Genomic DNA, 22,332 nt, shown 5'->3' with positions numbered 1-22,332 from the left:
ACTAATATTAGTTCATGTAGTTGCATTCTGTTACAAAAGCAATATTTTAAGGGTGAACAGCAACACATCTTCAATTTCCATGTAGACATTGAGTACAGAGTCAGAATCTGGAGTGTAACACATTTAGTAGGTGTAATCAGTTCATCTCGCTTATTTTCCTGAAGCTCTAGTAACAGTTTATTGTTACTTTTTTATATCCTTACCTAGTAATGGTTGTTCAAGTGCTGTTATATCATCTACAGTGAACACTTCAAAGAGACAAGGGGAGAAGAGGAGTGGTGTGTAAAAAAAAAGCAGTTTTATCACAGTCATGTAGGTAACAACTGTGTTGTCAAATATTTTATTTCATCCTTTTTTATTAAAGCATGCTAATGGTTCAAATGTGCACTCAACCATATGTGAAGAGTTTACAACAACCTCCCAACAAAACTATTTTTGTTTAAAAATAGGCTTTGGGGGCCAGCTGTGGCCTGAGTCCCAAACTCCACTCCCGACCACTTTTGAATGGGGACAAGCACACTGAGTTGTGCCTTGCTTTCTTTGGAGACAACTGAGAGCTACCACGGATGCATGCAGGAGCAGAACAGGCTTCTCTGGGAACCACCAGGAAGAACGTGGGGCTCCTGCATGGGAGGAGCTGAGGTCTGCCACCAACAAGGAGGGACAGAGGCATGCCGCTTCTGAGAGATAGACCCTGATTTCCACCTTACCCTCCTAAGGCCCCAACAGTCTTCTGCCTCAGCCAGCCTCCTTCTGTACAGGGAGATATTTCTCTACATGTAGATTGCAAGACTAAAGATTTTAATGTTAAATGTTGTTTTGCAGAAAAAAGTCGACACTGATGTTTTCCAGGATCTCTTTTTCCCGTATATATTAACATCATGCCTCACATTTCAGTGACTTTTATTCAAACTTACTACAGCTGAGTTGCAAAATGTTGTCTTTGTCCTTAAGACCATGACAGAGAACTTTATCTGCATTCAGATGCCTACTGGTTTGTGGTATTTCAATAATAAAACAGCAGGATTGAAGGCTCATGATGAGAAATCTGACTAATTACCTGTTAGATGATAGATGGTTGTAACTCGGCAGTGCCAGTCACTGAAAACAAAACACTTCTAGATATCAATCAGCTTCCTGACAAATTCAATTTCCATCACATTCAGTGGACAATAAATGTGAATTTTACCTCAGCAGCTATATAGCTTTGACTTTTAACTTTCCAATATGCATAATGATATTTAATAAAGTAGGGATTTTTTTAAGTAAATTAGTATTTAAATACCTGACATATTCATATTTCAGGCTCAAAGCTGGTGGAAATAATTAATGTTGTAAATCTGTCTTGTGTTCTACTGCAGACAGCAAAGGTGTATTTAATAGCAGTTTTTTTGTTTTCTCCATATATTTTTATTTAAGACCAATTATTTACAACACTTGTAATGGAGGTATTCACCCTCTTTTTCCAGCACCTTATTCATCCATATGTCAATGAGTTGGGTCCAGATTCTACATATGACTCAAAAACCAAAATGCCCAGTTATCACCATGACATACCAGCATGTGGGCAAAGTTAAAACAAAGAAGGATTGGAGCATGGAAGTTGAATATGGGCTTGAAGAAACACCTCTCTTTCTTTCCACATAGGGACCAATTGCATTGTCAACATCTGGAAATCGTGGATAAGCTTGTCCAATTCAGAATGAATCTGAGTCCACTTACTCTGTTATACCAGGAGACATCAATTACAGTGTGTTTAATATCCATGTCAACTATGTGAGATGAGAATTAGGCTCTAGAGATCATCAATCCCTTTGTTACATTGGACACAATAAACTGAAAGCTAAGAGGAAACATTAGTATTGCCCCCACGTTGTTATGTGCACCCTTGTATCATTGCAACTAATCACCCTGATGAGCGATCCTCTGCCCCGTGCATCATACATAGCAGGCTCTGTCCCAAACGTCTGGAACCTTCATATATATCGTGGGATACAAATTCAAACCAAATCATTTATCTCTGCTTTATGACAGGTGGCATCAACACAACAAAAAGGAATGGCAGCAAAATTATGTTTATATTTGTTTTAGAGCACTGTGGCTCTCCTATTTCATCTAATAAAAAACTGGAAAAAAATAAAATCACCCCTTAATACAATTGTCCTTCCTGGAGGTGGGGACACGAGGCGCAGCCATTTCAAGGTGCTCTGTCAGCTGCCGGTGGCAAAGCGCAGCTCCGAGAAGCTGCCATAGGTGTCCGCCCGGCCCTCAGTGCAGGAGCTGCGGGGAGCTTTGTCCTTGGGAAATGGGATAATTATTAAGCAGGTAACATCTGGGACCTGCTTCTCTCAAACAACATCGGGGAAAGATAACTGTGTTAGTGTAAATGACGGCCGAGGGCTTCCAGGGCTGGCCACTGGCCTGCGTATTCAATTTGATTGATTGGCAGGTGCTGGGGGAAGCCTTGTCCGCTCATTTCTCCCAACCAGAAACAGCCTCCGTCTTTATCCAGAGCTTTATCCCCTCACAAGCCCCCTCTCAGCAGTGGGTCTCCAGGCAGCTGCTGGACCAGGGATGGGCAGAACACACCTGGGCAGCCCTGGGGAGCAGCCTGCCCCAGGGCTGAAGCAGGGACCCGGTGGAAGGGCATGGTGGGTGCCAGCTGCCTGGGCTGTGGGGAGCTCCGTGACAGAGGTGAGTGGTGTGAAAACAATACAAGGGGACGAAAGGGCTGAGAATTTTTCATTGGAGTCAGAGTTTAATCAGGAAACACGCTACGGTGCAGCCATTTCTCCTGAACGTGAGTTTCTTTCTTTTCTAGGTCCTGCCTCAACATTTCACCATAAGCACCCCAGGAAGAGCTGCCTGAGCACTGGCCGCAGTTTGCAGGTTTCCCAGGGCGCTGCAGGTCACACACATATGGATCAGATTTGGCTGCCTGGCATTATGTTGGGTTTAAATGTTTTTACACTGAAAGCTGCGGCCAATTTGCCCTCCAAACCACATCCCTCTCTGCAGCCTGGCATTTTGCAAGTAGCTGTTATTTTTCAATTTGCAGTAATACACGTTGTTGTTTCTGAATGTTTAGGAACTATTTCTACTTTGTGTTAAGAAAGAACCTTACTAGTACTGTCAGAGTTTGTCTCTCATTTTGTACAGTCGGGCTATCACTGTAAAAGGTGCCAATATATCTATGAAATAAGAGGTTTGGTGCATCAGTGAAAAATTATCTTCTTAAACACAGGTTGTTAAAGATTATGTCACCAATCTGCATGCGTGCATATACATATACATATATATAAAAATATATATATATGCAGGTAATCGAATAAGAATAACTTATGTTATTTCTTCCTTTGGAAGCAATGATGGTTGTATCAACAAATTCTTCCATTTCTGATACCGATAATAAATTACTAGGCTCACATTTATATACTGCTTTTCACTATATATGTATTGAAGACTTTGTAATGATTTTTTTCTTAATCAAACCACTGTACAGAGGAGGTCTGCTTAGGCTTTTCTTAAAGCAGCCTGACATCAAAAGATTTCAAAAGGACAAATGCTGCTTTTAAAAGCTAACATACTATTTATGATTTTAAATGGCAGAGGTATGATTTAGCCTGCTTTATTACAGATGTTATAAATGATGTTTCACATAAGAATATTATTCTCTCATTGCTTTCCAGGTAGAGTTTCCACTGGCTTCATTAAAAGACCTGAATGTAAAACAGCTGCAGAACCATGAATTGGGTCCTGGCAAGTGAAATCGCTGGTTTTTTTTTATCGCTTGACATGGCAACATGGCAGCTATTTAATTACACTCATACAAGAACAATAAATAAAAGTCATATGACCTCATGTTTCAATAAAATAAAATCCACTTATTCTTTTTAACTAAAATGTCATTTCCCATCTATTTTCCTGCGATGTGGTTGCCAGTGTCCAATTTTTAGGCTCAGTGCACAGCAGTGATAAGGTCAAAACCTGAGACACGATGATGTGATTAGCCCTGTCCTAGGCTACCTCATAAAAATGTCTGCCACACAGCACATGCTCTGTCATGCAAGAAAGATTGTTTACCAAAGGGTTCAACCGAACAGAGTTGTATGAACATGCAGAGGGTGCTACCCTGACTTTTTACAGTCTCCTCTCAACTGATTTATACAAGGGAGATGTGGTGGGGGGAAAAAAAAGATTTTCAAATGGGTAAATAGAAAATAAAACTAGACACTCTGGAAAATCAAAAATTGAGGTGGGTGGTCTGGCAGCTCAAATAACTGTTGCAGATGACCCTATGAAGCCGAGGTGTGATTCATCAGTCCCATAATACTTGTGATATGCGATATTTTCCCTGCTTCAGAATAGGCACCAACCCAAACAAAACCTGACCTGATGAGGTTTGGTTCACAGAGGTCTCATCTCTCCATGAGAATAGGTGGAGTTACAAGCATCAGTACCAAGCACTAACATGGTACCATAGACAGAGACTTTATTTATCATGCAGAGAGTGAAAACAAAGCTTTCTAATGGATTTATTAGTAAAAGGGAACAGAAGAATCTGGTATGGACAAACTGCATGTTCCCCACGTCTCAGCTGCCAGGACTTCCTGCCCTCAGGCTTAGATATATTTATCTGGTTATAATTCAGTAAAGTTGTGTGATTTCAAGCCATTCCAAACAAACAATACATCTAGGATATCATTCAAGGATGTCCTGACAATGCAATATTTCACATTTCGGTTTAAAATAAAAAATGGAGATGCTAATTAAATGCTCTCACAAAGATAAGTTGTTCTTCTCAGAAATTGTTTTTATTAATTTTATTTTTTTAAACAGTTTAAGGACTGTAAAAATTAAAATGATGACAGTTTTATCTGGAGGAAATTACTATAACATGTACATCACTGGGAGAGAGAGAAAGGCATATGGAATATATATATATTCAGAGCTTGATTGTGCTGTTTCTTTGTATTCAAAGGCCTCTTTGACTTCACTGGAAATTTTACATATGTGACAGTTGCAGAAATGAATCCTCAAATTGTAGAGAAATGAAATTTCCATGTTAAAGAGACCTTGTTTCTAATTTCACTTGGAAAAATCACAGTTTTTCATATGTCCCCCCATCTCGTTATTTTTCCAGCCTTTCTAAACATTGGTGCTTTTTATAAGTGAGGGACTGGGGAGGGAAAAAAAAAAAAGAGAGAAAGGTAAAAAAAAGACTTTGTGTTTACCAGGGGACAAATATGCTCCCGGAACAAGTGTTTGGTGTTGCGTGTACTGTCAGGAGTAAAGAGAAACATGGGTAATACCATTTGCGCCCCAGTGCTCAAAATAAAATATTAATGGCAGCATTTCCTGAGAAATTAAATTACTAGAGAGAAAAAAAAAACTTAAAAATATGCATTCCACTGCCTTGTTGAAATCCCTCACACAAATTATGGCCAAATTAATATCCTTTTGTCTTCAGTACACAGACTTTATGACCTTGAGAGATGTTCTCATGTAAACGTCTGAGGTTTTCTTATTTAGAAATAGTCATATTTCACGCGCAGTCACCGGCCAAGGAAAAAAGCATAACCATTAGCTAGGTTTGAATTGGGGAAAGTCAGCTATTTGTTTGCAGGAGTCATGAGATGATCGGGGCTCTATTTAGCCCCCACTTAAACCTCCAAAACCTTCAACTTTAGCCATTCTTGACATAAGTGCATTGATGCCAAAGGGTTAAGTCTGACCAGACCAGTTTGTCCCCAGCTGCCCTGATGGACAGACTCAGCACATTAAGAGAGTGCTCTTTTTATTGCAACGGTTCACAATTTCTTTATGTTTCATACTCAGCCATTAGTAGTGACTTGCTGGTTGTTAGGTAACTGCAGTTCTCACTAACCTGAAAATAAAAAAAATAAAGATCCATTCTCCCACAGGTCCTCCATATGTGATAAATTCTGGCTACTATGCCTCTAAGAAGAATATAATTATCTAAAATATAATTCATTATCTCAAGTTTCCAATGCACACTATATTATCAACATGACTAAAAAAAAATTAGTTTCTAGATTAGACTGTTTCACTATTAGACTATTAGTTTCTAGACTATTTCAAAAAGACAATCATCATGTAAAGGAGTTATGACTCATGCCTATCAATTTTCTATTGCCTATATTCAACTCTATCTGAAAAAAAAAATCATGAAAAAATTCAATAACCTGCCAATAAATTGAAATTGTTAGCATGTTTTATACACATTAAAATCATGTTTCAAGTAGGTTAATAATACCCCACCAGCTTCATAAGCAGTGAAGGACACAGCCTTCATTTGCCCTGACGGTGCGACACAGGAGCAGGCTTGCTCCCGCTGAGACTATGCGGGGGCTAAAACTTTCCTTTCTTTAATAAGGTCACCAAGAAACACAGATATTTGGGGCATAAACCTGCAATCAGTTGAATACTGTCAAATGAGGAAAATCTGTGTACCTCACATGGTGCTTAGCATCTTGTCAAACACTGGTGCACTGACTTAAGGTCAGACCAAGCGTCTGTCTCCTACTCCGGTCTTTGCAAGAAGACTATCCCTAACACTGTTACTATTAAAATGACATAAATGAGTATCTTCCACACTCATAAATATTTTTTCCAGTAAGATTTTTCACTGTTGTCTCCCATTTTCAGATATAATCCACTCTGCTAAATTTTAAGGACAGTTTTGCAGAATTGATGCAAACATGGTTAAACCTAAGATCCCACAGCAGTGTAATAAATATTCATCAGTACTGCATTTGCCTTTATGCACTTCCCAAGCTTCAAAATAGCTAAATGACACAAATTTGTTACAGTGGTAACAGCAACACAATTATGGTTAGTGGCCTGTCGCTGCTACCATCCAAATTTCAGCTTGCAATAATATAAAACTCTTGACAGGCCATTCATGGATCAAACTTAAAATATAAGGAAAAAAGAGAAATTGTTTTAACAACTGAAAGTTTATGGAACTGCCAGATGACAAGCTAGCATATGGAAGAGAAAAGCAAATGTACAGTGAGAAAAAAAAAAGAACATCCACATTGCATATAGGTTTTACACATACACACAATATTTACCTTGACACTTTTAAAAACCAGTACATTTCTTAAAGGAATGGCAAGAAATGAAGACCCTGAGGGGATGTTCTCCTCCATGTCAAAGGTCCAAACTGAGCTCAGGAGAGATAGAATTTCATCCCACAGACATTAAATGAATGATTTCTGCCCAGCTGGGCAGCAGGCAGTAACTGGTGCTGGAAGTGGACGTCTCGGAGGGGAACCCAGGGATACATTAGGCAGTGAACGCTGCCCTCCTTGCAGGCAACAGCCGCCTAGTAGAGAAGCTTTCACTCCCTGATTCATTACTAGGCATTACACCAGAAACCAGATGGGTAAAAGATGCACTTTGGTGTTATTCATGCTCTAGGCTTGCTCTATGGACAGGAGGAGGAAGGAGGGGACTGAAGGAGCAGGAGGCAGAGATTTCCTCCAGTGAGTGGCCAAGAGCACCCAAGTCAGGCTCCTGCTCTAACTTGCCCAGGATGAGTTTCCCTCTCTTCATCAGCTCTTTGGAAGCCAACACAGGCAAGCAGCCAGCCCAGCTGCGGTGACCTTCCCAAGGTGACAGCCACTCCTCCCCAGCATCTCCACCAGGGTGGATCAGGCTGGCCCCGAGACTCTAGGACTTTCTTAGGGATTATCTCTGAAACGAGGTCCCGCACTCAAGAAAGAAGAGCTCACCCATCTTCTCACAAAGGATTGAATATCAGAGTGCTACAACGGGGGCTTTGGTTACTAAAACATAATTTTTTAAAAAAACATATTCCATAGCTCCATGTGCTAGCACCCAATGAATTATTAACACAAATAATTAAAACTAATACATGGTTGTAAAAATAAATGAATAAAGTATATTTCATTATGCAGTATCCTTGATTTTTATGGTGTTTGTTTGATTACTCACTAATTTGCAAAATGTGGTAATCTGCAGTATGCATCCCAGTCATTAGTGAAATCATACTGTACTTTAGTCAACAGGCTGATGAACTGACATGTTGCACTAGCAGCGACCAATACCCTGTATAGAAGGGCAAAAATGAATTAAAGGGCCTGATTCTCATTTTTGTAAAAGCCAGTTTACAACACTCAGGCAACGAAGAGTAATGCCCGAGTTTCTGCAGAGAGTCTTATGGTGATATAAATGAACATTAAAGTAGATAATAATCTGACCAAAGACACTTGCAGCTTTTTTGGGGGGGGGATTCACATATTTTGTCTTTTAGTATCTCTGATTAAATTTGGTGAGAATATCTAGGTGACACCTAGAAGACAAATATAACTCAGTATGGATCAACAGCATAAGTTCCAACACCCAATTTTGAGAAACATATGTTCTCTTGAACAGATATATGGGTATTATCATTGGCACGGCTATAAATAAATATTAAATCCTCATCAGCCAAAATAAGGAGTAGTCTAAGGTTTCACTTTCATCAGATAACAATAACACCTCTGGAAAAACATTAAGTCTAAATGATAGCATATTTATTATTTGACAAAAACTATCTTACAAAATATTTTGTTTTAATTCCCTGATGATTTACATAATAGATTATAACAGCTGCTATAACAATTCCAAAGTTGTTTTTTTCTGAGAACTCTTTGAATCCTCTAACACTACAAGTGTTTTTCCAGGTCTTATTTTTTAAATTAGCATGCCTTGAGAAAATACCTATGTGTATTTTCCTAGAACCATGCTAGCTATTGATCTCAGCTCGACAAAAGTGGAAGAATTCATAGGTCATTTCAAAGTCACCTGTTGAACTAAGGTTCAGAGAAGAAATATTTCTCCTTCACCAGCCTAGAACCTCTACAGACCAGAGGGCAGTACAAAGGCTTTGCAGGGCACGTACGGTTGCGGTGCACAGCCAGAGCAGAGCCTCCTGGCAGATAGCACTATGTTTCAGCATTTTAATCTGAGCCCTGAAATAACTGGTTCTATCCTGAGTTCCTTCTCAGGCAAAACTCCTCCTGAAGCAGTGGTGGGCCTTTTGTTTAATTCCAGCCACGTGCAAATTTCTTTTGGGATGAGCAAATAATTAATCTATTAAAAGGTTCCATGGGACATTCGAAAGTTGCCGTGAAAAATTATTGTCAGTGCAGAGCTGAGATGCTGCTTTATAGAATCAGCTCATAAAATAGTATCATGTGTAATTGCATTCATGTTGTCACTGTCTCTTTGTAAATCTCCAGAGATTTACAGCACCACACACTGGAGCAAGACTATCTAATATTTATAAAGTTTCATTATTTTCATCTACTTGGAACAAAACCTATAGACTTACAGAAAATCCGACACGATATGTCAGAAATAGCAGTGTCCACTTGCAGGATTTATAGCAGTACACAAAACGCAGGCAGACACAATACCGCAGTAATTGCAAGCTACCAAACAGCTGCATGGCATTTACTCAAAATACTTTATGCATTTAACACACTTATTGAGCGGAACTTGAAATAGGCTCATTGTTTATTTGGGCATGTCAGAGGGGAAATTTTGTTTCTTTACTAGACCTACAGAGTATAAACAGATCCGGATTGTAAAGCCCTTTCATCGTACTTCTACAGGTAAAAATAATATTTTAACTAATGACAGCTTTGGCTGGGGAAAAGTTAAAAGGCTTCAGAACTTTTCCTATACTTTAACTCAGTCCTGCTTGGAAGAGGACGGCCAGATCGTTCTTGCATAGCTTTCATATCAGAAGTAAGTTGTTTACAGCTTTTTGAAACATTTAGGATTTCATCTTAACGTTTCCTAATTTATGACCAGAAAAACTAGGAGCACGCAGCTTTCTGATTGCTACTGTCAGCCAGCAGACAAACACTGCAGCAAGAGTAAAACGATTTCCTTGTAATTGGGGGGGTCTTAAAATACATGTCCCAGCTTCGTAAAGAACATGGCACTGATGTCAATGGGAATTTTGCCAGATTAAGAAAGGAAGAATTTGGCCCTTTCTCTGCAACTACTGACAACACTGCACAATTTTATGTTGTTAGGACTTTTTAATTAAATGTGCTATTCTTCAGTACACAATAGAACTTAAAAGGAGAGAGTATCTAAATATGAAGCTAAGTTTGTAAAGGAGTCTCTAAGTCCTTTGCAAATGAAGAGAGAAAATTAAAAATTCCAGCGATACTGAGATTTTCTAGGTAAGCAAGTCCATATATTTTTAAGAGGTGGGGTTTTTTTAATAGCTGTGCTTTTTGCTACAGTCACTAAGTATCATGAGAAGGAGAAATATGATATTAAGCAGGATCTGATCTTAAACTTATGGCTCCAGTGGGAACAGACTAAAACCCATTTATAGCATATCCCAACAGAAACACTCCATTTGCTGTAGCAGTGTTTACTCCATCTGAATTCTCCTAGCAGAAAACAGCATTTTCACAGTCAAGTTTCAGTATTAGCAGGGAATTAATTGTTAAGTGATATTTGTAGAACAGTGCTAAGGGGGGGAGGGGGGGGTCCTCATTGCTGTTACTTCTTGGCAAAGAAGAACATCAGTTTGGTAATCCGGTCAATTTTCAACTTTTAGTCATGTCACTGAAAAAAATGGTTTACCGGAAAGGACCTGACCAAATCTTTTAGATAGTTGCTGCATTCATAGAAAAATACACCTTTATCTAAAAGAACAGTAGTTTAAGAAATACCCTAAAAGCAATCGTTGCTCAGATAAGGTGAATCAGCTCTGCCATACCAGTCCAGCCTTCCTATCGGCGCTTACATCCAAACACAGATCTTTTTATGTCAGATACAAATCAATAAATTTTAATCTAGCTCAAGAATGTTACCTGTAAATAATGTGCTGTAAACCAAAGCAAAACCGGAAAGAGATGAAAAGTGCTGTACCTGTAGAGTCATTTATACTGTGCCTGAAGCCTGTTCCAACTCAACAGGAGTCTCCCATTGATTTCAGTGTGGTTTGGTTCAGTCCCCTGTTTCAGCCCTCATGGGTTTCGCCAGTTTAATGTAGTTCCACTTCCTGGTAGCCTTTGTCCATTGCTCCTTATAGGAACATTCAACAATTTGCTATATGATTAAAAATGTTTGTGGAAGCACGAACCACATTGTATATTGATCAAACATACAGACTAAACAACTCCTACAAATATCACAGCAGAAAACTAATCCAGCATTAAAAAAATATTTTTATTTTAGTTTTTAAAAAATATCCCAAGTATTTGAAACAAACTAGCCAGACAACTCTAAATGCTTGCACTGGGGATATTCACCTCAGTGAAAGTCCTGCTGCAAGCAGTAATGGTAAATAAAAATAAATAACTAAATCTAAACAGATCAAAAAATATGACTGACACGAAAATTACCGTAAGCAAATAACCTGCTTCACTCAGCTGCGTGAAAGATAATGATTTTGATGTAAACGCAGACACTTGTGTTAGGTATGTAGCTGCCTGTATTATAACCCCACTTCCTAAACCGAACATGCCAGTAATCAAAAGTCTAAGGGTTCAAAAGCTTTCAATAAAGCATCAAGTTAAGACAAGGAAAACCCAGACTTGAATAATTAAACATGTATATTTATAAATAGGAAAAAAATGTCTTGAGTGCTGTGATGCTGGCATTGCATTTACAAATTCTTGATTTATCAATCATATGATATTTACAATGTTTCTTGATTTGTGTTGCAGAGCTGGTAGAAATACATTTCTATTCAGCACTCACATTATCTAGCAGATTAATATTTTTGGGGTGTTTCCTAGATGATAGTTCTTTCAGTTATCAAGCAGAAACTACGCTTGCTCTGTTAGGATTTTTTTTTTTATGTAAAATACCTTAAAACCTAAAATCTACTGCGACCACCCTCCATTGCAATGCTTCATGCTGACGTGGGTGTAAATTTTCACCATTCAAGAAAGTCAAAGAAAGGTGAAATTTTAAGTGCAAAATAATACCTATTTGCAGAAAAAAAAATGTTCTTCTTTCAGAAATATTACACCTAGTCCAAGTTTATTTCTAACACGTGAGCTGTTTGAGCTTGCTTGGCCTGCAACCTGCAAAGGTATCCTGTCGGGGTGGCTGTCCCTTTTTTTGCTATGAACTGTTAGCAAAATCTGCTCGAAATAAAATGGAGAAAGAGATACACAGTAACATCTGCGTAGGGGTTTTATCAACTTCTGAGGTGACCATTTTACATTCTGACTGTAAAATGTGCACAGAAAATGGGCCTGAGAAAGAATTCCGAACCATACAGCATTTGGTTTATATTTTTTGCCTAGAAGTGAAGTGTCTGGCACATCATTCATTTCCTCCTGGAAGGTGCGGATTTGAGGACATGTTCAACCCTGCTCTAAGTTTAGAAAGTTTCTGAATAAAAGGCAACTATTCCCAAAGCCCCTGCCCTCTAGGTCTGCCTTTTAGATAATGAAGTTTCTGAAGGCATTGCTCAACACAGACCGACTGAGGAAAGAAAAAAAAAGCGGGGGGGAGGGAGAAAATGACAGAAAAGCATATGTTTTTGCATTTCTTCTGAGTTTATTCAGAATGATATCCATCTGGGTGAAACAGCTAGCTCCCCAGCAAATTAATGGTCTGATGATTCAGGGAAATGTAGAGCTAGGTTCTTAGTTGTAAAATGCATGTAAATGAAGAAAGGAGTGCATGGAGGTGAATCTAGTTTGGTAGGATAGACATTTTTCATAGATTAAGTATTAATTTGGGAAACAATAACCTCCTAATAAAATGCCAACGTGACCGCAGTTTTATTAAAACACATCTTCAAATAAAGGATCAAATTCTCTCGGACTCAGCTGCAGACCGCTGAGGAACCTGAGCAGAGGCATCATTTATTAGCAGAGGCGACTCATTAGAGAGGGGGAAATTGCTGTCGGCTGGGAACGCGGTCCTGCTTCAGCGGGAAGTTTTGCCTAAGGAGCTCAGGATCGGCCCCTCCGCCGAGCCCCTTCCCCCGCCGGCCCCGCCGCGGGGAGGGAGCGGCTCTCTCTCACCTCTTCCAGCGGGGAAAAAGGACATTAGCCTGCGCCCGGGAAACGCTCCGTTGTCTCTAAAACAGCAGTCCCCTGGCAAGCCTGCCTGAGCAGAGCAGCAGTGTCCGCAGATGCTCAACAAATGATCGGTTACAACCCGAACCGCGGTTTCCTCCTCTTTTTTTTCTTCCTCTGTCTTTTTTTTTCCTGTTTGTTGTTGGTTCTTGTGACAGCAAATTCTGGGGATCAAGCCCTCCCCAGAGTTTGCCCGTGCCTTGTCATGCGAGTAACGTCCTGCACAACTTAACGAGATAAACTCTGGCAAGCTAATAAGGCAGGGCGGGGGGCCGTGCTTGCCGGCACCCTGGCACCGCGTCCCCGGGGCCGGCGGCCGGCTCCGCACCCTCGCTGCCGCCCGCCGAGCCCAGCCCCGCCGCAGATCGATCACCGCGCCGGCGGGGAGGCCGCGGAGCGTCCCCGTCTCCCCGCGGCCGGGCCGGCCCCGAGGGCAGCGGCGCGGCCGGGCAGAGCCCGCCGGCGCGGAGCGGCGCGGCGGCAGCGCGGAGCTGGAGCCGCCGGGCCCGGCCCCGCCGCTCGTGCGCGCCCGCGGCCTCTGCGCGGCTGCGGAGCGGGGACCCGCGGGAGGGGAATCATTAGCATGCCGTTATCGGCTCGTTTCTCGGCGGCGCGCGGGGCGGCTTTCGGCAAAGGGGACGTGCCCTGAACTTGGCGGTGCCCGGCGGCTCCCCGCGCCCCTCCGCCGGGACCGTCCTCCCGCCGCCGCCCGGAGGGCTCCCGGGCCGCGGGGTAGCCCCTGCCCCGGCTCCTTTCGGTGGGAGCCGGGCGCTGAGTATCTCTTCACCCGGAGAACTAACTCGAGTGTCTAATTTATCCAGTCCTCATTTGCGAACTGTCTCCTGCTAAATTATGTCAGCCAAAGGTCAGCCGGACTCAGCGGTTCTCTTCATTTTCGTAATTTTTAAAACAAAAAAAAAAAAAAAGGAGGGGGAGGGTGATGGGGGAGGGCGGGGGAGAGAAACCAGCAAGTTATTCAAATTCCACCTCATCTGAATAATCGTGAATTTGATCCAGTCAGAGCTGCAGACTGTACATTAAAAATAAATGTCCAGGAGGCATTTACTGTAGTTGATTTTTTTTTTAAATAGAGAGGTTTTTGAAAATGCAACGTCTCTCCAACCCCTCCCCCCAAACATGGAGTGAGTTTTCAGGTATTGCACGAACCTTGCGGAGTGGTATCAGTGTGTCTGCAACACTTAGGCTGAATGCATGAACCCCCCAATCATAATTGTATGTTCACAAAGCACATATGGCAGCTGCATTCTTTGTATAGTTTGTTATGGTCTGGTGTGTAATGTAAATATAAAGATCAGACCCAAAACACAGGCTCGCTCTCCCCATAACAACCAAAAAAAAAAAAAAAAAAAAAGTTGCTTTGCAAACTTAAAAAGAATGACATTAGTGCCATGCTACTGTCTGAGCCAGCAATGATTATTTGGTCTGTTTGCTCCCATTCAGAGTTAATACACGACAATAGTTTTACTCTGTGCTGCTTGACGTGAAACCACTGGGGTTGGGCAATTCTGTTCCAAACAAATACAACTTCTACACCCATCCCTGGGACAGCGAGCCGAGAGCTGAGCGAGTTTTGCAATGGAGAAAAGCATCACTTACCACGGCGGGGATCTAGATCTCGGCAAATGCTGCCAGTAGGTCTGAGAAGTAAAAAAAACTGGAAGGGAAGCGCAAAAGGCAGAAAGTTGGAAAGGGGGATTTGTGTGTGTGCGTGTGTGTGTGTGTAAAAGCCAGAGGGAAATGCGAGCACAGCGCTCCCTGCTCTCCCTGGTCGCCACCAAAACAAAGATCCAGGAGTTAAGGGAGCAAAGCTGTGCCAGATCTACACACACAGCTCCTCAGGGCCAAACCTCAGCTTCTCACTCACTCCAGCTAGCGACAAGGGTTAATGCTCCGGAGGGACAGGCTAGCCGGCCCCTGACACCATTGGCTAGGAAAGAAATCAGGTTTAAGGTAAATTTACAGCCGCTTTGCAAGTTAAGAAGGGATAATTTTAAATCGAATATAACAATAATATTAACAACAATAATAGGAATAATAATAGAGCCCATCCTGGTCCAGCTGGCTAAAAAGCGAGGGCACGTCCCCCTCCCCTGCCCCCCCAGCAGCCGCCCCGCGGTCCCGTCCCGGCGCAGACCCCGCGCCTGCCCCAGCCCGCCGGGGGGACCTGGGGGTCTCTGGAGATACACAATAGGGACGAACCCGGGAAAAAAAAAGGCTTGGGGGGAGGGAGGAAGCGACGCAGCCATGAGCACTAAACGCAAAGGTTCAGCCTCACACTTGGAGGAGATCAACAGTTTTCCTGGGAGTTAAATGAGGCGAGCGGGTTCCCATGCGGAGGCGGGGGCATGCGGCTCAGGTGTGTGCCCGGGTGCCACTGTCCCCCCGAACGGCCTCCGCACCCCCCGCAAATACCGGGGAGCTTCCCCTTCGGCTAAGGGGGGAAATGGAAGAAGGAAAAAAGCCTGGCTGGAAGGGGGCGGGGGGGAAACATGCGTTCATACACGTCTGTGTAAAGGTTGGAGTAAATGGTGCCCACAGCGCGAGCCCGAAACAAGCTTCCACTTGGGAAACTGAGGTCAGGATCTGCCCTTTCTGAAATGAACAGGCGACATGATGGACATCGGCTTTATTGTCGCCTCTTGTAGTTGGCTGGGGCGCGCAGGGAGCCTCAGCCGGGCGGGGAGGGGGGCACAGGCACTCCAGGTGTTGGTCGCAGAGGCTTTCACAACCCAGCCCCTGCGCACACACCGATGGGCGCGCGTTCATCTGTAGCGCCGGGCGAGGAGGAGAGAGGAGGCGATGGAGGGGGGTGGGCTGCGGCGGAGGGGGAGAAGGGGAGAGGGGCTGCGGAGAGGCAATTGTGGCTGGGCGATTTCCAGCCAGCCTCGCTCCAGCCGGAAGGGCCCTTCCGGGAACTTCGGAGGGGCCGGGCCGGGCTGCGCGGCCGCGGCCGGGCCCGCGCCGGGGCAACGCGCCCAGGTGTGGCCGGGAGCCCCGCGCGGGGTCCGAGGGCTCCTGCCTCCGTCCTGCCCACTCCCTACCGGGCTCCGGAGGGAAAGAAAAACCCACCTCATTAGCAGGATTGAGAAGCACGTTTCTGATAACACGGGATGTCATTTTGCCACCGTACAAAAGGCTTTAAAATCACTTTGTGCCGCTGAACAATGAGTGCTGGGAATTATTACTATTTGTTTAAAAAAACCCTGCAGCCTACAAACGGAATAAACGCCCCGACCGTGCGTTTGTTCCTCGGGTCTCTCACGCGATGTCGATATGTCAGCAAGAAAGTATGATGGGCCATAGAGTCTAATGCGATTTTACTAAGAGGAGCGAGGCAGAAAGGAATCCATTACAGGAACCTTTCTCCCTTCCCCCGAGACTGTACTTTTCTGGCGACCGCGCCAGTTGCGTTTTGGCACACGAGCCCGCGAAAAGCCCCTCGGCTGGCGGACGTCGGAGCCGAGAATCGCTGCGTGGAGGCAGCCGGCGATTTGCTAAAGGACCCGTTAAATTAAGGAGGTCGCGTTCGCCCAACATGCCGGGGAAAGCGCCTTCCCGGGCGCACCGAGGCGCGCAGGGGGCCGGCGCGGCGGGAGCGGCCCCGGACGGGCCGGGCCGGGCAGGGCCGGGGTGCGGCGGGCGCGGGGCGGGCGGGCAGCACGTGCGGCGGCGGCGGCGGCGCTCCCCTGCGCGGGCGCGGAGGCGGGCGCGGTTACCTTCCGCGGGCGGCGGGGAGGCGGCGAGGGTCATAAATATTCAACAGCACGTGGAGCCGGGCCGCGGGCGCGCATGCGCCGCCGGGGCTGCCGCCGGGGTGGGCGGCGGGCGCGCGCAGGCACACCGCCCCCGCGCACGGCCGCGATTTCTAGGAACCGTCCCCAGGCGGGCAGCTCCGCACCTACCCGCGGCCCCCGGCCTCCCCCGGAGAGGCAATACCGAGCACACGACACGGACCCCGCGGGGGGCGGGGACGTGCCGGTGCGGGGCTTCCCTCCCTTGTTTTCGCTTCAGCCTTCGGCCGGGTTCTGCGCGGGGTTTTGCGAGTCTGAAAGTCCCGACCCGTGCCGGTACGCGGCTTTCCGGTTTGGGCTGAGCGCAGCCTTGCCCGCGTCTCGCCGACGGGCAGGTGTGGACGTGGGCTTGAGCGGTCGCGTGCTCTGCCTCGCTGCAGCTACCCCCCGACAGCTAGTGCTGTGTTCGGGTCCGGGATGTAAACACATGCACCGCCACAGATGCACGCACGGAGCGTTTTTTTAATAGCAGTTTCATAGAGAGATAGTATGATCGTATGTATCTAAAAGGTAATTAATTTGATTTATTGCACTTGAAAAATCCTGTCTGCAGTGCGGGCGTCATCTGGAAACTTCATGCTATTTTATACTATCGTTCTAAAGCCGAAATAAATGTTACGAATTGATGACAGCTTCCAGCTGCATGATAAAAATAGCCCCTTCGCTTCACAGGATCGTGTTTCTTGTTATCGAAGATGAACCAAATCTGACCCACAGGGTCTAGCAGTGAAAAAAGTAATTGGATGTAAAATAAAAACCTTGGCCACTTGTAATATGCGAGGCACCCTAAAACACAGCCTCTTGGCGCTGAAGCGGAACCCACCTTAGTACGTTCAGCGAGTTGAAGAAATCCGTCCCGCGCCTAGCTGAAAATAGGAATCTCAGTTACTAATCTCTCCGGGTGAATTTGGAAAATACACCCATTTTGTCACAAACGCCATCCATTGTACGTAGGCGTCTGCATTAAATAACAGAGGTTACGCGAGCCTTCAAAAATACACCTCTGTGCAAACACGCGAATATGTGGCTTTCTAGAAACACCACCCTTTCTTTACATACACGTACAGACGGACACGTATGTGTGTTTGTCATAAAACCGGTAACGCGAACGGGGACTCCGGCGAGCGCGTGTGCATCTGCAGCGGTGCTCGCGTGTCCTGTGGATTATACCCACCCAACGGACCCCGCACCTCCCCACCACCCCATCCCCCGCGCCTGCGGCGGCGGCCCGCGGCCAGGCGCGAAGGACGGGCGCGGCGGAGCCGCTCCGCGGGCCGGGCTGCGCGGCCGCGCCGGGCCCCGGCCGGGCCTCCCGGCGCTCCCCGGCCTCTCCCCGGCAGCAAACCCCCGCCCGAGAGAGGATCGCCACGTTTTGAGGAGAACGCGCCGATTTCCCGCGGAAACGCCGCGCTGCGCCGCGGGGCTCTATCCCGTATTTCGAGGTGCACAGCGCGCACGTGTGCGCGGTCGCGGCGGGCGCTTCCCACCCGCGGACACGGGCAGGCACACCCGTGTGGGGGTACGCAGACGTGGTGCGAGTGTGAACGGGGTGCGTATGTGGGCATACGCAGATGTGCATTCTATAAGGGTGATGCATGACGTGCCCGGTGAACGCAGAGCCTCCTTCTTCACCGGGGCACCGCTCACAAATTCTTTTCCCTCTGAGCTCTAGCGGTAAAACGCACACCGGCTCTTTCAGCACCAGGTCACTTGAAATACCCTGCCCCGTGTCAGCAGCCTCTTCCAGGGGGGATCTCTTTCCCCGTCCTGCCTGCTGGAAGTGGGCTTTGCAGCGGGGCTCCGGCTCTGCGCCGGCCGCGCCGGGGCTCCCGCCGACCCGGCCGCGCTCCGGGGCTGTCCCTGCGCGCCCGCCGGCACCGGCCCGCCGCCGGGCTCGCCGCTCGCTCCGTTTAAAAGTTGCTCCGAAAGGAGCAAGCGCTCTGGACGTGGGAAAACTTACAACGTGGGAGCCGTTTACCAGCGTGGCCAGAAAAGCAGTAAATATAAGTCCCGATGTTACGTGCATCAGTGCAGGGACTGCCGCTTTCTTACGGCTAAAATGAGGGCGATAAGCAGTCGAGGCCAGCGCGGAGCGTGTGTCCCCATTTCAAACAGGGTCTGCTTTAAAGAAGCTAACTTTGACTTACGAATGCCGGACTCGCCTTTTAAAAAATTCAAGGGATCACTCACAAACCATTAAAGCGACCTGAAAGGCGAGTCTTTCGGGGGGAAAATGGAAGCGCCCGATTATTGTTTTGCGTTTAACTTTCTGCCTGCAAGCAGCACAAGCACGGCCAGGGGTTCCTGTGTGCGCCCCGCGGGCACATCGCCCCAGAGGGGACAGCACACACAGCCCCCCACACCTCCCCAAACAGCCTCCTGCACCCTCCCGCGAGCACTGCCGTGGGAATCCCCACACGCTCCCCCTCGGCGGCGGGAGCCTCCGCGGGCGCGGGAGCCTGCGGACGGCGGACGTCGGGCCCCAGCGTTTTGGCTGCCGCGAAACAGGCAGCGCGGAGCGGCGCGGGGGCTGCCGGCACGGCCTGCCGTGGGCTCGGCGCGACCCCGCGCAGACAGCCCCCGCCTACTTGGAAACCTGATAACCCACGCGGGAAAAGTACCCCGACAGCACCTCGAGAGCCAGACATGAGAAAGAAAACCCCGGCCCCCGCCGAGGCTGGAGAGCTGGGGTTCGTGCTTCTCCCCGCAAGCCTTCGTGAGCAAATCCGCACAGGGCGCCTGGCTGGGGGGAAGTGGTCTGCAGCGGCTGCAACAGCGCAGGAACGGCCGGCAGACGCCTCAGGACCTCTCTGCCTGCAAAAATACCCCTCTCGCAGCCGGGGATTTCAAACCACTGCTCCCCTCTCCAGAGCCAAGCGAACAGCACAAGCATGGCGTGGACTCGAATTCAGCATTAGCAATTCCAGCCCCAGTGATCGTCGCTAATTCAGGACATATACGGGACGGCGATCAACCAGCATTGCACCGTTCCCCTCCACCCCAGATAAAAAACCAACAGCAGCAGCAGCAACACCACCACTAAAATAATTCTTTCTGCTCAAACCAACCTCCGACCAAAAGTTTAAAAGCATACTCATTAACCAAGTGCTCCAACACACACAAGTAACAGACCTGTGCTAAGCGACCACTAGGGACTTTACACAAGTTCAAAGAAACTTGCAATACGCATCTTTAAAATGTATCACCCCCACCACGTTTCTCCGGAGTTATTTTACACTGGGATGGCTCAGGTTATCTCTACGATTTTAATTTTCTTTAGCTACGCTCAGATTATTTTTTTAAAACCTCTGCCTGGTCAAGCCGGCGGGACAGTTAACCTGCGAGGTTGGCGGAAAGTAGCATTTTCGGCGCATGAAACATTTTTTTCCCCTGGCTCTCTTGCCCGGTGGGTTACATTTCCTCAAGTCCCAACACTTTCTGCCTAGGTCCCACCGGGCTCCAACTTCTTCTCTCTCTCTCTCTAAACCCGGCAAGGTGGCGCTCTTTTCATTGGAACTGGTATTAGCCTCATAATAACAACATTTTGTAGAAAGTAAAGTTAAAGCGAAGCCTTCCCACGGGTGCTGCAGGGAGCAGACGGCCATGCCGAGCTGGCAGGAGTGGGGCTTCATCTCAGCAAGGCAAACTTTTTTTTTTTTTTGGAGGGGGGGGGGAATGCTTTGGGGCGGTGAAAAATCTCCGAGGGAGATCCCCCAAATGTTACGGACAAAGAAAAATACTCGCGGGGGTTTGTTGTGAGAGAGGCGGGCTGTGCTCCGGGTGGGTTACAGCCCCAGCCACGGAGTGCCCGCGTGGGTATGGGCAGGGAGCGGCTTCCCCCCGCACCCCCCCCCTCCCGAGCGGTTAATGTGGCTATTGACTCGCTGTACACATAATATTTCTTTAAAGAAGCTGTTAAAGTGTCATCTTGGTCTACTGGAAGGTCAGTTTGTGCAATTCACTCTATGACATATCACAAGCCCTCGCAGCTTTAGCCAACCTCATGATTTGTGTTGTCTGTTGATATGTTGTCTGCTTAATGGGGCGATCATGCAAGCTACAACCAGGAACAAAGCCCAACAGTTCCAACAACCGTAGCTAAGTTAGTGGAAGCAGTACAGCTTGCAAATCTATCAAACTAAACTGCAAGGAAGACAATCTGATTTAGAGAAAAGGCGTTCTGCTACAGTCATTAAGCACAAGTAATTTAGATTTTTTATATTGTCTTCTCATTTACAAATTTACTGTATCAACGCCAGCCAATGGAACGAATTTCTTAAGTAAATGAGAAATAAATAAAAGAGATAGAAAGATAATCAAATTACATAAAATAATTCTTATCCCCTAGATTTATTTTTTTAGAAAGCTATTAGCACTGGCAAAATTATAGTAATAATAATAACATAACATAAGAAGTAATTGATTTAAATTAACGTCACGTTTTAAGGAATATCAGGGGGGGAAAAAGAAGGAAGGAAAAAAAAATAAAAAGAAAAAACCCAAAAACTAAACCAAAAAATATACCCAACAACAACAACAACAACAACGGCCTTAGTGAAACAGTGCCGTGCTTCTTGGAGTAAAAGGCCCAAGGAAAGTCATGAATCCACTGCCTGAGAATTAGTTATGGTCATAAATGCCTTAAATTAAAATAGCAACCAAAATCTCCTCTGTTTTAAATCTCCTAATATATGTTATCCGAATTAATTTAATTTAGGGACCCAGTCTATGCAGATTCATGGGCAGTGTTGGAGTGGAGTGCAGCACTTCTCGTGTAACAATTCCCCACATTAATATTTATGTAGCATATGCAATCTATTTCTGTTATTTTTATGGTTGTTATTCTATGTCTGCAAAGGTCATTTAAATTATACTGCGGCCGAAAATTTGTTTCATAAATTTTGATATAAATACTAATTACACACTATAGTAATGCCAGCAGGGATCCTTTCATTTATCACATTTATATCACCTTCGCTGCTTTAGTGATGACATAATGGAAAGCAGTGAAAAACTGGGACAGTTTTATTCTAATATCCTAAAGCTAGTTGGAGTTGCAGCAGGTTGACTTAGTGAATAAGAATTCCTACCACAATTCGTGGGATTTAAGAATCTTTAATAAGGTACGAAATGTTACCAAACAGTTCTGTAAACTAAATTTTACATACCAATTCTTCTAGCCATAAATATTGAATATCTTGTAACATGTATAACCGGACCTTTACATGCGGATAAATATGGAAATTAGGATTTATATACATTATGTTCTTGTATTTGCCAAAAGCAACGGACAGATATAGTTTATATCTTTTTTTTTTTTTTAATATCACTTTACATAAACAAATGTAACAGTTTGACACGCAGATCCAGGCTTTCACTATACGAATTTCTTGACAGGACGTGTAACAACATTTTACTGC

Source organism: Ciconia boyciana, chromosome 7 (assembly GCF_034638445.1).
Source record: "Ciconia boyciana chromosome 7, ASM3463844v1, whole genome shotgun sequence".
Taxonomy (NCBI): domain Eukaryota; kingdom Metazoa; phylum Chordata; class Aves; order Ciconiiformes; family Ciconiidae; genus Ciconia; species Ciconia boyciana.
The sequence above is the reverse complement of the archived record's forward strand: the minus strand, read 5'-3'. Positions refer to the sequence as shown.